This window comes from Podarcis melisellensis, assembly GCF_964234715.1.
Source record: "Podarcis melisellensis genome assembly, chromosome: 11".
NCBI classification, from domain to species: Eukaryota; Metazoa; Chordata; class Lepidosauria; order Squamata; family Lacertidae; genus Podarcis; species Podarcis melisellensis.
In genome coordinates, this window is record NC_138543.1 from 18644932 (window position 1) to 18658111 (window position 13180).

At 42.2% G+C, this 13180-nt stretch overlaps 1 protein-coding gene and 1 long non-coding RNA gene across 2 annotated transcripts in view; one reads left to right on the forward strand and one right to left on the reverse strand.

Annotated features, from left to right (window-relative positions):
- The window catches only part of DTWD2 (DTW domain containing 2), a 96289-nt gene that overhangs the window by 64058 nt on the left and 19051 nt on the right, over positions 1-13180 (forward strand). The window lies entirely within an intron of this gene.
- The window catches only part of LOC309380673, a 36274-nt gene continuing 29830 nt past the window's right edge, over positions 6737-13180 (reverse strand). Inside the window, exon 2 of the long non-coding RNA XR_014173011.1 lies at positions 6737-7124. This is a non-coding gene — a long non-coding RNA (uncharacterized lncRNA). The remainder of the gene's footprint in view (positions 7125-13180) is intronic.

The window sequence follows — 13180 nt, forward strand, 5'->3', positions numbered from 1 at the left end:
TTGAGTGGGATATTTTTAGTGTATTTTTCTTTCCACTTGGTTTTAATGTATCTATGTGGGAGTTGTGGGTTTTTTGGCCTGTTTTTTGGTTGTAAGTTGCTTTGGGTTCCCCTGGGCAAGATAAAGTTACGGACAAATTTAATAATAATAATAATAATAATAATAATAATAATAGATTAATGCATGTGCATAGAGAATTGCATGCAAGAAGCTTCAGAAAACCAAGTTGACAGAGCTTGAAGAAACAAGATAATGTCTAGAAAATCCCGGACCATTTGACTACCCAGTTCTAAACTCTTGTAACTATGTCCAAATAATGTTATTATTCTGTGTGACTGACTTTTATATCTGCCTGAAAAAATTGCATTTTTCTGTTAGCATAGGTAGTCTGTGTGTCTCGCTCAGAGGATGGAAGGGGCTATATTGTCACAGTAAGTTGATAGAATATGTTTGCAAAACATAGCTTAAAGTTGTCCCCTTTTTACTGAGTATTGTTGTGTAAGGCCATCGTTTGTAACGCTTCATATACTTTTCAGGAGCACATCCATGTGCTTTACAGAAGCGTACTACCCTGTGATGTTTTGGTGCAGACACAACTGAGAGAGGCTATGAAGGGGCCTCACATGCACCACAGGCCTCCTTGCAGCAGCTGTCACAGTTGGCGAAGGGGATGCTAAAGAAGCGTTGCATTAAGCTGGCCCAGCAGATACAAATTAGTTCAGCGAAGGGAACACGTTTGTGTGCACAGCAGGCGCGGCTGCACAGTTAGGCTACTGGTATTTTGCACGAAGCAATCACTCTGCGCCGCGAGAGAGGCTGCTTTTCACGAAGGGCGATATCCATAGCAGAGTGGGGAACAGATGGCTAAAAAGCACTTGACCTTATCATACTTCGTTATACGAATAAACAAAGTTGCAGAAGCTTTTTCCTTAGTGGCAACAAACCAAATAGTAAACAGAAAACACACACGTTTAATCTTTAAGCTGTTTGAAGCCTACTTTGGGGGGCACAGCAAGAAAGGTGCATCTAAAACAAGCAAATGTTGTGCCCACTAAAAGACCTACAGTGAATTGGCCAGGTATATCCCAAACGGGCTCCATGATCACTGCAGATGGTGATAGCAGCCACAAAATTAAAATACGCCTGCTTCTTGGGAGAAAAGCAATGACAAACCTAGACAGCATCTTAAAAAGTAGAGACATCACCTTGCCAACAAAGGTCTGTATAGTAAAAGCTATGGCTTTCCCAGTAGTGATGTATGGAAGTGAGAGCTGGACCATAAAGAAGGCTGGTCGCCGAAGAATTGATGCTTTTGAATTATGGTGCTGGAGGAGACTCTTGAGAGTCCCATGGACAGCAAGAAGATCAAACCTATCCATTCTTAAGGAAATCAGTCCTGAGTGCTCACTGGAAGGACAAATCCTGAAGCTGAGACTCCAATCCTTTGGCCACCTCATGAGAAGAGAAGACTCCCTGGGAAAGACCCTGATGTTGGGAAAGATGGAGGGCACAAGGAGAAGGGGACGATAGAAGACGAGATGGTTGGATAGTGTTCTCGAAGCTGCCAGCATGAGTTTGACCAAACTGGGGGAGGCAGTGGAAGACAGGAATGCCTGGTGTGCTCTGGTACATGGGGTCACAAAGAGTGGGACACAACTAAATGACTAAACAACAACAACATCCCAAATGGAGTAAAGCCGCACAAATGTACAGCATTGCACTGTAAAGTTACTGTTAGGCGACTTCCAGAATGGTTTCTTTTCACCAACTCAAGAAAATAAAAACCATTCCAGGCTTCTTTCACTTCACTGGGGGTATGTTTGTGAGTAATTGTTTAATCACAGAAGAAAGGATGGCCCACAACCTAACCCAGGGGTCAGCAAACCTTTTCAGCAGGGGGCCGGTCAACTGTCCCTCAGACCTTGTGGGGTGGACGGCGATCTATATTTTGGAAAGGAAAAAAAAATGAATGAATTCCTATGCCCCACAAATAACCCAGAGATGCATTTTAAATAAAAGGACACATTCTAATCATGTAAAAACACATTGATTCCCAGACCGTCCGCGGGCCGGATTTAGAAGGCGATTGGGCCGGATCCGACCCCCGGGCCTTAGTTTGCCTACCCATGGCCTAACCCTTTAATGTATTCACATTCTGCCCCTTTTTTAAATAGTGAGTCCATATAGAAGGTGTTTAGTGATGTTTCCAGAAAGTACACTATCCATTCATTTTATAGAGAACATGTTTTTTTCCAAACAAACAAAAAACACAAGAGTTCAGACCCTAAATTCTTTAGTTGTACTTTAAAGCTGAACAGTCATGAAAGGTGACACATCAGTAAAATTTTTCTCCATTGTTGTTGATCTTCAATCCAATAACAAGCAGAATCCTGTTCCCAGCTGATGTGAGGCAAATCGTAATAAAATTTCCCTGGAACCAGCATCTGTATTCAGCAAGAGGCAGGCTGTGCAAGAAACTGCTGTTTTCAGTTATTGTTGCTTGTTTAGAGCTGAGCTGAAATTTTGTAAAGTGCAATTTGCATATTGAAATATTAATTTTAATCTGAGGAGAGCTTTCCATTGAACTAAGTAGATAAGAAAATGGTGTGTTTATCATTCAGTCAAATTCTAGGCCACAGCACTCCTCTTAGGAGTTGCGAAAGAAGTCAATGCCTCAAGGAGCCCTGCGGTTCTGAGCTAGTTCCCAAGGGTCTGCTGGAGTAAGCAATAGTTTTTAATTAACACCCACTGTACTCAGAGAAGACAAAGACACACTTAAGTGGTTAATGTATCTGGAAGTAGAATGGGTGGGCTCAGCAGCCTTCCTGTGTTGTGAGTTGCAATTTCTCATTCACTTTCCTCCTTGCTTCTCTTTTAACCAGTAACGCCTGATGATCCTAAGTAAAATATTCAGTTTATGCATGCAGCCATGTCACTCTTCCTTGAGGTGAGACAAAGAACCTCCTGTGCAGCAGGGCCAACCTCAGGAAAGTTCCCGATCTCAGGAGCAAGGAAGCTATATAGTCCATAGTTTCAAGGCCTAAGTTTGGGGGAGCTCTCTGACCTAACTCTGCACAAACTTGGGCACTTATGCTGTGGCAGTTTACCCTGTGTGATCTTTCTCCCAACCCATATTACTATGACTGAGGTGCAGCAGTATGTGATGTGGTCAGGACTAAAAGCCCTATGTACACAGCACAGCAATATGTGAAAGGCTATGGACAGAGCTACATATGCTTTCTTAAGCCCTTGACTAAGTTTTACATCAAGTCTGTCTATACTTTGTGATCCATAGTTATGCCTTACGCATGTAACTGGAAAACTATGTAGTCTTCTCGCAAGAAACTTTCAGGTAGCCTCAAGTGTTGTAATACAATGGTACCTTGGCTCCCAAACAAATCGGCTCCAGAACGCCACAAACCTGGAAGTAAGTGTTCCAGTTTGCGAACGCTTTTCAGAAGCTGAACATCCTACGCGGCTTCTTCCTGAGTGCAGGAAGCTCCTGCATCCAATCAGAAGCTGTGCCTCGGTTTTCGAACGGTTTCAGGAGTTGAACAGACTCCCGGAATGGATTAAGTTTGAGAACCAAGGTACCACTGTATACAGTTATTGACTCTCACGTGTGTGTGTGTGTGTGTGTGTGTGAGAGAGAGAGAGAGAGAGAGAGAGAGAGAGAGAGAGAAAGGGTTAACCTGAGCCTTGAGCTCAAGTTACCATTGTGGGTAGGGCTTAGCTTGCTCTCAGCAGTCTCTGCTCCCTCCTCCCACTGGCTTCCCACAGTGTTTCTGGGAGCATGCAAAGGAGGAGCCATGCAGCCATGGCTCCCTGCAAGTGAAACGAATCTCTCTAAAACAGATTTAAAGTCTGCATTTTTTTTTTAACCCAAGATTGCATGTTTGCTATAACTTCTGGAAACTCTGTGAGTTTCACTTATTTGCAAAGCTAAGATTCTTGTTATTCATTCAAGCCTAAGTATTTTCATGGGGAATGTTTGTTTAAAGGTGGATTAGAGAAGACGTAAAATCTTACCAAGTTTTAATGTGCTTGGAGCTATCCTCATTGCGCTAACTCTGCTACGAGAAAAAAAGAGCTTTCTCCCAAACCTTTCTCTCAATCATTGAGTGCAAAGCTCTTGGTTTATTACCTTTTGTTCATATTCATATGGTTACTGCAAACTTATATGTATGGAGAATACCTCTATATAAATTCAGAACTCAGATATGTTTTCCTGAATATGGGCTTTCTCAATCTTTCCTCTTCATTATGAACAAAACCATAAATACTTGTAAAATCTGCAGCACCTTCACTCGCAAGTGCCATCATTTATCAGCTTTATTTATTTTCTGCCAGTTTTCACTATTGGAAGAGGTTTAATCTTCTCATACTGTCACTGATGAATTTTTTCTTCACAGAACTGGACTGCAGGCTTCTGATAAGAACTAAAAAACGTTGTCATCCTGCTGGTCATTAGTTGGAAAAATTATTTTATACTTGAGGTTGTTGGTGGTTGATAAAACATCTTTCTAAAATAACCTAGTTCAATAAGCCTGAGCATTGCTCTTTCAAAACTGAGCTTCAGGAGAAGCTACATGTATGGCTGATTCTCGTGCCAGGTTTCTTCACGGAAGCCACAGAATATTATCTTGAAAGCAGGCACGTTGTTCCTTAGGCTTTTTTTTTTTTTTTTTTTTTACCTTCGGGCCTTAGGCAGATGTCATAGGTGGTGCTGAAACTGGTTATCAGGGAAATGTAAGAAACCTTAGGCTTGGGAGCAGAGCATATACTCAGGCTGTAATAATAATAATAATAATAATAGTACCCCACCCATCTGACTGGGTTGCCTCAGCCACTCTGGACGGCTTACAGAATATACAGTATGAAAACATATAAAACATTAAACATTAAAAACTTCCTTATACAGGGTTGCCTTCAGATGTCTTCTAAAAGTCAGATAGTTACACATCTCCTTGACATCTGACGGGAGGGCGTTCCACAGGGCGGGCACCGCTGTTGAGAAGGCCCTCAGCCTGGTTCCCCGTAGCCTCACTTCTTACAGTGAGGGAACTGCCAGAAGGTCCTTGGAGCTATGTAGATCTCAGTGTCAAGGCTGTAAGATGGGGGTGGAGATGCTCCTTCAGGTATACCGAGCCAAAACTGTTCAGGGCTTTAAAGATCAGCACCAACACTTTGAATTGTTCTCAGAAATGTACTGGGAGCCAATGTAGGTCTTTCAGGATAGGTGTTATATGGTCCTGGTGGCCGCTCCAGTCACCAGTCTGGCAACTGCACTCTGGATTAGTTGTAGTTTCCAAGACCCCTTCACATAGAGCACATTGCAGTAGTTCAAGCGGGAGATAACCAGGGCATGAGTTGCCCCAGTTTTTTTGGAGGGGCAATGGCTAGCAGTTCCTTTGTAACTCTTACATGGATGATACTAGCTGGCTACCACTTGGCTACTTGTAGCATGGAATGGTAGCTTAAGTTTCACAGACTCCATGTGTCTACTTCAGTGCAGGCAAATCTGGGATTTGGGTTGATCCTTCTACATCTGGTAGTCTTCTGGCTTCAAGATAGTAGATAGGAAACCATACGATTGATTGATTGATTGATTGATTGAATTTATATCCCACCTTCATCCTGAAGGAACCCAGGGTGGCAAACACAATTTAAATACAAAAACATTCTAAATTACAATTCTAAAGTTAGAACATTCTGAGTACAATTACAGTTTTAAAATCTAGGAGCAGTCATAGTAAAAGTAGTTACAGTTAAAAACATCATTTCATCTCCTGATCTCAGGGTTGCCAGGAACAGTATTCTTCAGCCACCAAGTGTCTGGGTGATGTTTTTAAATTGTTGCTGAAAGTTAATAATGATGGAGACCGAAGCACCTCACTAAAGAGGGCATTCCACAAATGGGGAACCTATATCAATATTGCCTGAATAATGCATCTGTTGAGGGAATGACTGAGTAGTTACAGTTTCCCAGCATTTTGGAGGTTGAAAGAAAATAGAAAACCCTTAACATGAAACATTAAACCAAAAACTTTTTCGTTAACTGAATACAAAATTATATTTGTGGTTGTGTGTAATGTGTGTGCTGTAAATTAAGCAGTGCAACTTAGGTTTGGCTTACCCTTTGATATTACATGCTGCCACACAGGGCCTGCTCTACCATTAGGCAGAATGAGGCAGCTGCCTCAGTCAACAGATGTTGAGCGACAGGAAGCACCTGAAGTTGAGCTGTATGTACCATCTGGCCCCTGCCCTGTGACACCTAAGCTAGCCGACTGCCCTCGAGTATATGGCCCCATTGTCAGTGTTGAAGAAAGACCCAACTACCCGTCCAGTCAGGAGGGGAGGGGTCCCACCTTGTCATTCACCTCAGCCCAGTTTCCTAAAGTTAGGGGAAAGAGAAACCCTTTCACTCATATTTCCTATTGGTTAAAATGGTAATTTTAGGTTTTCACAGTGCAATCCTGTGCATGTTTGCTCAGAAATATTGCAGTGGGTTTACTGAGCCTTACTCCCAAGTAAGTGAGTATAGGATTGCATGGTTCATGCTATACATACCTCATCAGATAGGTCAGCCATATTTACCTTAAATATATTTTGCTACTGCATGTGACTTCTCTGTTCATAAAATGTATTTGTTTACTATAAAGGGTTCTTATATTTTTGTAATGTATTTTTATATGCAAAGGATATAGAATTAAAAAAAGACATGCTCTTTCACTGCAGAAGGAGGACTATCCTTTGAGACACTTTATGTTTGTTTCAATCTATGGGCTTCAAACAAAAGTGGTAGTCTTTGGGACTACATAATGTTGATCCTTTTGGTATGTTTTTAGAGGAGTGTTGTACAGAATTTCCTCAATAAGTTTTCTTATTCCTTTCCCCTGTTGCTTTTTATTTTGTTTTTTTAACTTTTAACCTAACAGCACAATGTACAGTAATTGGAAGTGAATGCTATTTTCTTGTAGAGCTGGCTATCTTATGTTTCTGGGAATCCTTTAATCTTCTTGCTCTTTCTGTTTCCTCCTGGATTAGCAGGAAACTGTCAGTCACCATCATCTGTCGTGATGCTGGTGGCCTTCTTTCTTCAATCGCTGTGTATTTTGTCTCTGTAAGTAAGGGGGAAAGGTAAAGATAGATGCACCAGCCTTGTCTTGGACTACTAGAGCTGGCACATAAAAAGCATTTCATCTTTTATTATTCAGCGGCTGCACACCCATGTTATTCCCTGTTCCTTACCAGATTTAGACTGCCATCCTTACTGGAAGAAGGATTTGTGCCAAGTTCATTGTACTAATTGTAAATAATGCTGGTATGTTGTAAACGATAATGACAGCAATGATAAAATAAGTAGAAGCCAGAAGGAGAGACAAGGGCTCCTTTTACATCTTAGAGGCTGTTTTTTTAAAAAGAAAAATCAGGCAAAAGATAGGTAGATTAGTCTTGAAGCCTGATGTTTTACCAGCTGTCTCTGAAGAGATGGCGATTTTTCACTCTGTCAAGCTAGAGGGGAATGTTCAGTGTACATAAACTACATTTTCCCACTGCAGATACAACAACACTTCTTTTTTCTTATGGTACAACATATTATTTGCTATCTTAATTAAATTTTCCTTAGGCTAATTACCCACTCACTTCTAAATGTGTATGGCATAAACACTTTACAATATCATTTTTAATTTTAAGAAACCCTAGGCATTCCTAGCTCGCATTAGCCTACCTTTATTTCTGAGTTGCTGCATTAAAAAAAGAAATGTGCTCAGTTTTACTATATAGTATATGCAAATAGATGATGCTGATGAAATGCACAGGGTAACGACATCACTCAGCTAATAACTTGACACATGCAGCATACACCCTGCAAACATGGTTATTTTCAATTAATTCTAATATATGTCTCACAGCACATGTAGAAATGAATCCTTCATAGTAGTAGTTGCCAAAATACACATTATTTTGCATTAAGTGAGGGTAGGGGCCTTACACTGCAATCCAGACTGCAGCCAGGAAACAGCAGGGTTGCATCTGCAGTCTTGCCATTCAAACAGGATTGAAGGCATAGGAAGGCAAATGACTGGAGTTGGTGCATCAATCGGGTCCAAATTGGGCCCAAACAGTAGGGCTGAACTTGGGATCCAGCCGATCCTGGGCCATCTCAGCCCCACCCTTGAAACATCCCATTTGTGGGCTTTCTGCGGGTGCCACTGATGAGGATCCTGCCAGCGGCACACCAGAACAGTTGCACATCAGATTGATGCTGGCATCACTCCAAGGGCAGAGGCCAGCATGGCTGGGAGGGGTATCTATCCTCAGTCCAAACCCACAGCTCCAAAGGCGGTTTGGATTGCAGCCCCATTTGAGTAGGTGAGACCTCCAGGGATAAAGGTAAAGGTACCCCTGACCATTAGGTCCAGTCGCGGATGACTCTGGGGTTGCAGCACTCATCTTGCTCTATAGGCCGAGGGAGCCGGCATTTCTCCGCAGACAGCTTCCGGGTCATGTGGCCAGCATGACTAAGCCACTTCTGGCGATTTATCTACTTGCACTTGACGTGCTTTTGAACTGCTAGGTTGGGAGGAGCAGGGACCGAGCAACGGGAGCTCACCCTGTTGTGGGGATTCGAATCACCGACCTTCTGATCCACAAGCCCTAAGTCTGTGGTTTAGACCACAGTGCCACCCACGCCCCATCCTCCAGGTATAGGTCGGTGTATAAATTGAAATAATAATAATAATAATAATAATAATAATAATAATAATAATAATAGGAAATCTGATCATAAGTCAGAGAGTTCCTTGGAAGATTTGGACAAACCTGAACAACAGACAATGTCTCCACATTTTATATGTGTATTTATGCATGCATATGTATTCATATTTTTAGTTAAGTGGGGCTTGCAATGATGGCAAACGGGGCAGTGCCCCCTCCGAAATACGAATCAGTGTGTCCCCCTCCCCAATAGCTCTATCACACTCTGCGCTGAGTCTTTACATTCATTCACTCTGTAAGAACTCACCCTGCCCTGGTTTCATTAAGAAGTCATAGGGTTGCCATATTTCAGAAAGCGAAGTTGTTGAACCTTTTTAAGGAAGCCACCAAAATTGGGAGAAACCTACACCAAAAATAGTGATTTTGAGCTGTTCCCACTGCTTTCCCCCATTGCATTGCCATACATCTGGGTTTCCCCTGACATTTTTCCACCTCGGCAAAATTCGCTCCTGACGCCATTTTTACACCTGAAAACCAGGACAGAATTTTCCTGACGTACGGCAAGCCTAGGCTAGTATAGCAGTAGGAGACAGCTGCTACTGCGTGGACCTATTTTGTCTTTTGCCTCGCCAGAAGTACATATTTTCCCCCAGTTTAAAAATAGCCTCAGGTTTGGTCCTGGGAGCTACCGCTCAGTCCTTTTGCCCAGTTTTGCTGGGGTTGGTCAAAAAGGCATACCCAGAGCCAACTGGGGCACAGCTTTTTGTGGCTTCCATTGCTTAAGGACGCCTCCAGCCAGTCATGTGGCAAACAGCATTGTTGCTGCATTTAGCAAGCAAAGCTATGGGGCTTAATCCTTGGTCAGCAGTGATGGGAGAGACTGACACTGCAGAGCCACCAGCCAGCATGACTTGCGCAAGCTTCTGGCAGCAGGGATTGCTTAGGGGGCACAGAGACTGCTTTGAGGGATGAGGGAAGGTGGTGGAGAAGCCACGAATCCTCTTTCACCTTGTATTTTTCAGCTAATTTTTAAACAAGCTTCAGAGTTTGTTTCCAAGCCTATCCCAGATGAACATAGCCACTTGAATTCTTTTACTCTGATCATTGTGAATTCCAGGAGCAGTGAAAGGTGCATTTCCAGTAACATTACATGCAGATGGGTGCTGTCAAGTGGGCAACTCTTCATGCTGGCTTGCATGGGGTTATGCATTCATTAGCTGCTTGGTTAATGCAGTTACTCTAGCATGCCTGTGCCCACCTCATATAAGCCAGCTTCTACACATGGATCCTGCTCTCTGCATTTGATTCTGAAAGTTGTCTTTACTGATAGAATTGGGGGAAAGGGCTTATATCCTGTTCGGCTGGGGTTTGAGACTTGCAGAGGAACAGGAAGCAGTAACAAGCACTTCATTCAAGTCAGACAGCTTAAGACAGATCAGCACCATGGACAGCTCCCTGTAGGACCTTTTAGCTGAAATATATAGATGTCTCAAGAAAGGGTAGAGTCGCCTTAAGGCAGTGGTTCTCAACCTTGGGTCCCCAGATGTTTTTGGCCTACAACTCCCATGATCCCTAGCTCACAGGACCAGTGGTCAGGGGTGATGGGAGTTGTAGGCCAAAAACATCTGGGGACCCAAGCTTGAGAAAGGCTGCCTCAAGGCATGGGTAGGCATACGAAAGCCTGGGGGCTGGATCCAGCCCAATCTCCTTCTAAATCTGGCCTGTGGATGGTCTGGGAATCAGCATGATTTTACATGAGTAGAATGTGTCCTTTTATTTAACATGCATCTCTGGGTTATTATATAGTCCAGCCCACCAGAAGGTCTGAGGGACAGTGGACTGAAAAAGTTTGTGAAAAAGTTTGCTGACCCCTTAAGGCAGGACCTCACATCACCCCACCCCGAAACTGCCCGCAAATATTTACGAGCCCTTAAATGATTCTGCAGCCAAATGTTCCTATGCAGCTGTGGAGTAGGAAATGCTACAAGGAGAAAATTCAGACACATTCTCAGGATGGAACTGTAGAATGTGAGGGCAATGTCTTCCTACAAGTGGAATGACCTGTAAGTTGTCCGAAACAGAGTCCTGTTTTGGGTGACTGATGTCCCAGATGCAGGGGACATAATAGTTTGGGGTGCAGTATGATGACAAATAAGGAATGGAATATGTTTTGCCGGCAGGGGGGAGAGATCTTGCAGTTGAGAAGAACATCTATTGAAGTTCTAGCAAACTTTAAAAATCATTTTTTTAAAAACCCATTAATTATCCAATTCTTACATTCTTTTCTGTGTGTTCAGATTAATGGTAACCTATAGGTAGGGATTTGCCATTTTGTTTCTTTTGTGTACAGCAACTAACATAATGTTAAGAGCATTAACAGCAACTACAATATACATGGCAGCTCTTCAGTGAATACTAGGACAAAATTAGGCCACAGAATAATTTTAGGCTCTAGGTGTTGACCCTGTGGCAGAATGTCTTAAATGGGATAAAAGGGGGTTTGCTTTTTATCTTTATTTTTCCTTTCATACTTGTATAATTTAGTTCCATATGAGGAAATGCCACTGTGGGAGTAACTGTGTGTGGTGAAATGCATTTTGCAGATGGCAGTTTTTATATATTTCTTGGATGTATTTTGATTTTAATATCAAATGAAGTATAAAGAAAAAAATAAGCATTGCAACTGTTTGAATTATAATGTAGAATATAACAACATGCAGCTGTGGCGCAGTTAATCTTCCAAAGCAAGACCAAGTGTTGACAAATTTTGGAACATCTCCATTTTGCTTCCTTACAAACCCAGCTAACTTGGCCAGCAGTACTATTGCCTCATCAATCACTCCTCCTAGTAGCAAACTCAGCTGGTGAGTGCTGACAGGATTGTTGCCAAAACAGGGCCAAAGAGAAACAAGGCGGAGGTATCAGCACACTCAGGTGAATCTCAATATATGCACAAATCCATTTTTTAAAGCTCCCCACTTCCCAAAAATGTAAAGAGGCGACCTCACAAAAAACAGTGAGGACTGAGCCCAGCAAGCCAAGGAATGTACAGTGGTACCTCAGGTTAAGTACTTACCGTATTTTTTGCTCTATAAGACTCACTTTTTCCCTCCTAAAAAGTAAGGGGAAAATGTGTGTGCGTCTTATGGAGCGAATGCAGGCTGCACAGCTATCCCAGAAGTCAGAACAGCAAGAGGGATTGCTGCTTTCACTGTGCAGCGATCCCTCTTGCTGTTCTGGTTTCTGAGATTCAGAATATTTTTTTCTTGTTTTCCTCCTCCAAAAACTAGGTGCGTCTTGTGGTCTGGTGCGTCTTATAGAGCGAAAAATACGGTAATTTGTTTCGGAGGTCCGTACTTAACCTGAAACTGTTCTTAATCTGAGGTACTACTTTAGCTAATGGGGCCTCCCGGTGCCGCTGGAGCACAATTTCTGTTCTCATCCTGAAGCAAAGTTCTTAACCTGAAGCACTATTTCTGGGTTAGCGGAGTCTGTAACCTGAAGCTTATGTAACCTGAAGTTTATGTAACCTGAAGCGTATGTAACCTGAGGTACCACTGTAGTTAGGATGGGAAATAAAGCATGGAGAAATAGGAAGTGGAATGTCCCACTTGATTGAAATGCCTGGCAAAAATTATGAACAGAAGCTTTTAGCAGTGAGGTTGCGCTGCAACATTTTGTTGCAGGCCCTACATCTTTGCTCCTCCTTTGTATATGTGTCATAGCAGCCCTTCTTAATTCACAGCTGTGTTCACTGAATTTCATTTTATTGCTTTCTGCCTCCTCTTCCTAGTTATTTAGAGCAAAAGGGACACATTCAATGCTATTTGGTCATCTATTCCTATCAGCTAAATCATTTGCCATCCTTTCTGGTTAGATTTTATCCATAATTCTGAATTTTTCAATCTTCTTAGATATTGTTTTATAAGCATTGCCCTACATAACTTCTTTCACTTCCCTTTCACGGGTCAAGAAATACTCAGTGCCGTTAACAAAGAAAGAAATGGAAGTGTAAGTAATTAGTAGCCCTCAAAGCATCCCATGCACAGGTATTATTTTTGTCTTTCGGCACTTCTGATATTTACAGTTAATTTAAAGTTAAATAGCTCTGGCAATCTGCATAATTACATTTCTTTTCTTTGTTTCATGGCCCTGCCTTGAGATCCCCACTCTGCTCTGTGCCTGCGCTTCCTTGCAGCACTTTTCTTGTCCATTAATTATTAAAAGAATAGCACTGCATAAAATATTGATCTGTTGCCTGACATTCATTTCAGAAATATATGCAGGGGGGGGAAAGGTAACACGAGGAGCCTTTTCAAAAGCTCGCCATTCCACTCTTCTGATTCCTGAGCAGAGACTTTTAAAAATGCTAATTCTGCTTTACTCGCTATTAATTATGCATTCCATAACTATTCAGTATGAATATTTTTCAATGGCGTGCTATTTTTTTAAAATT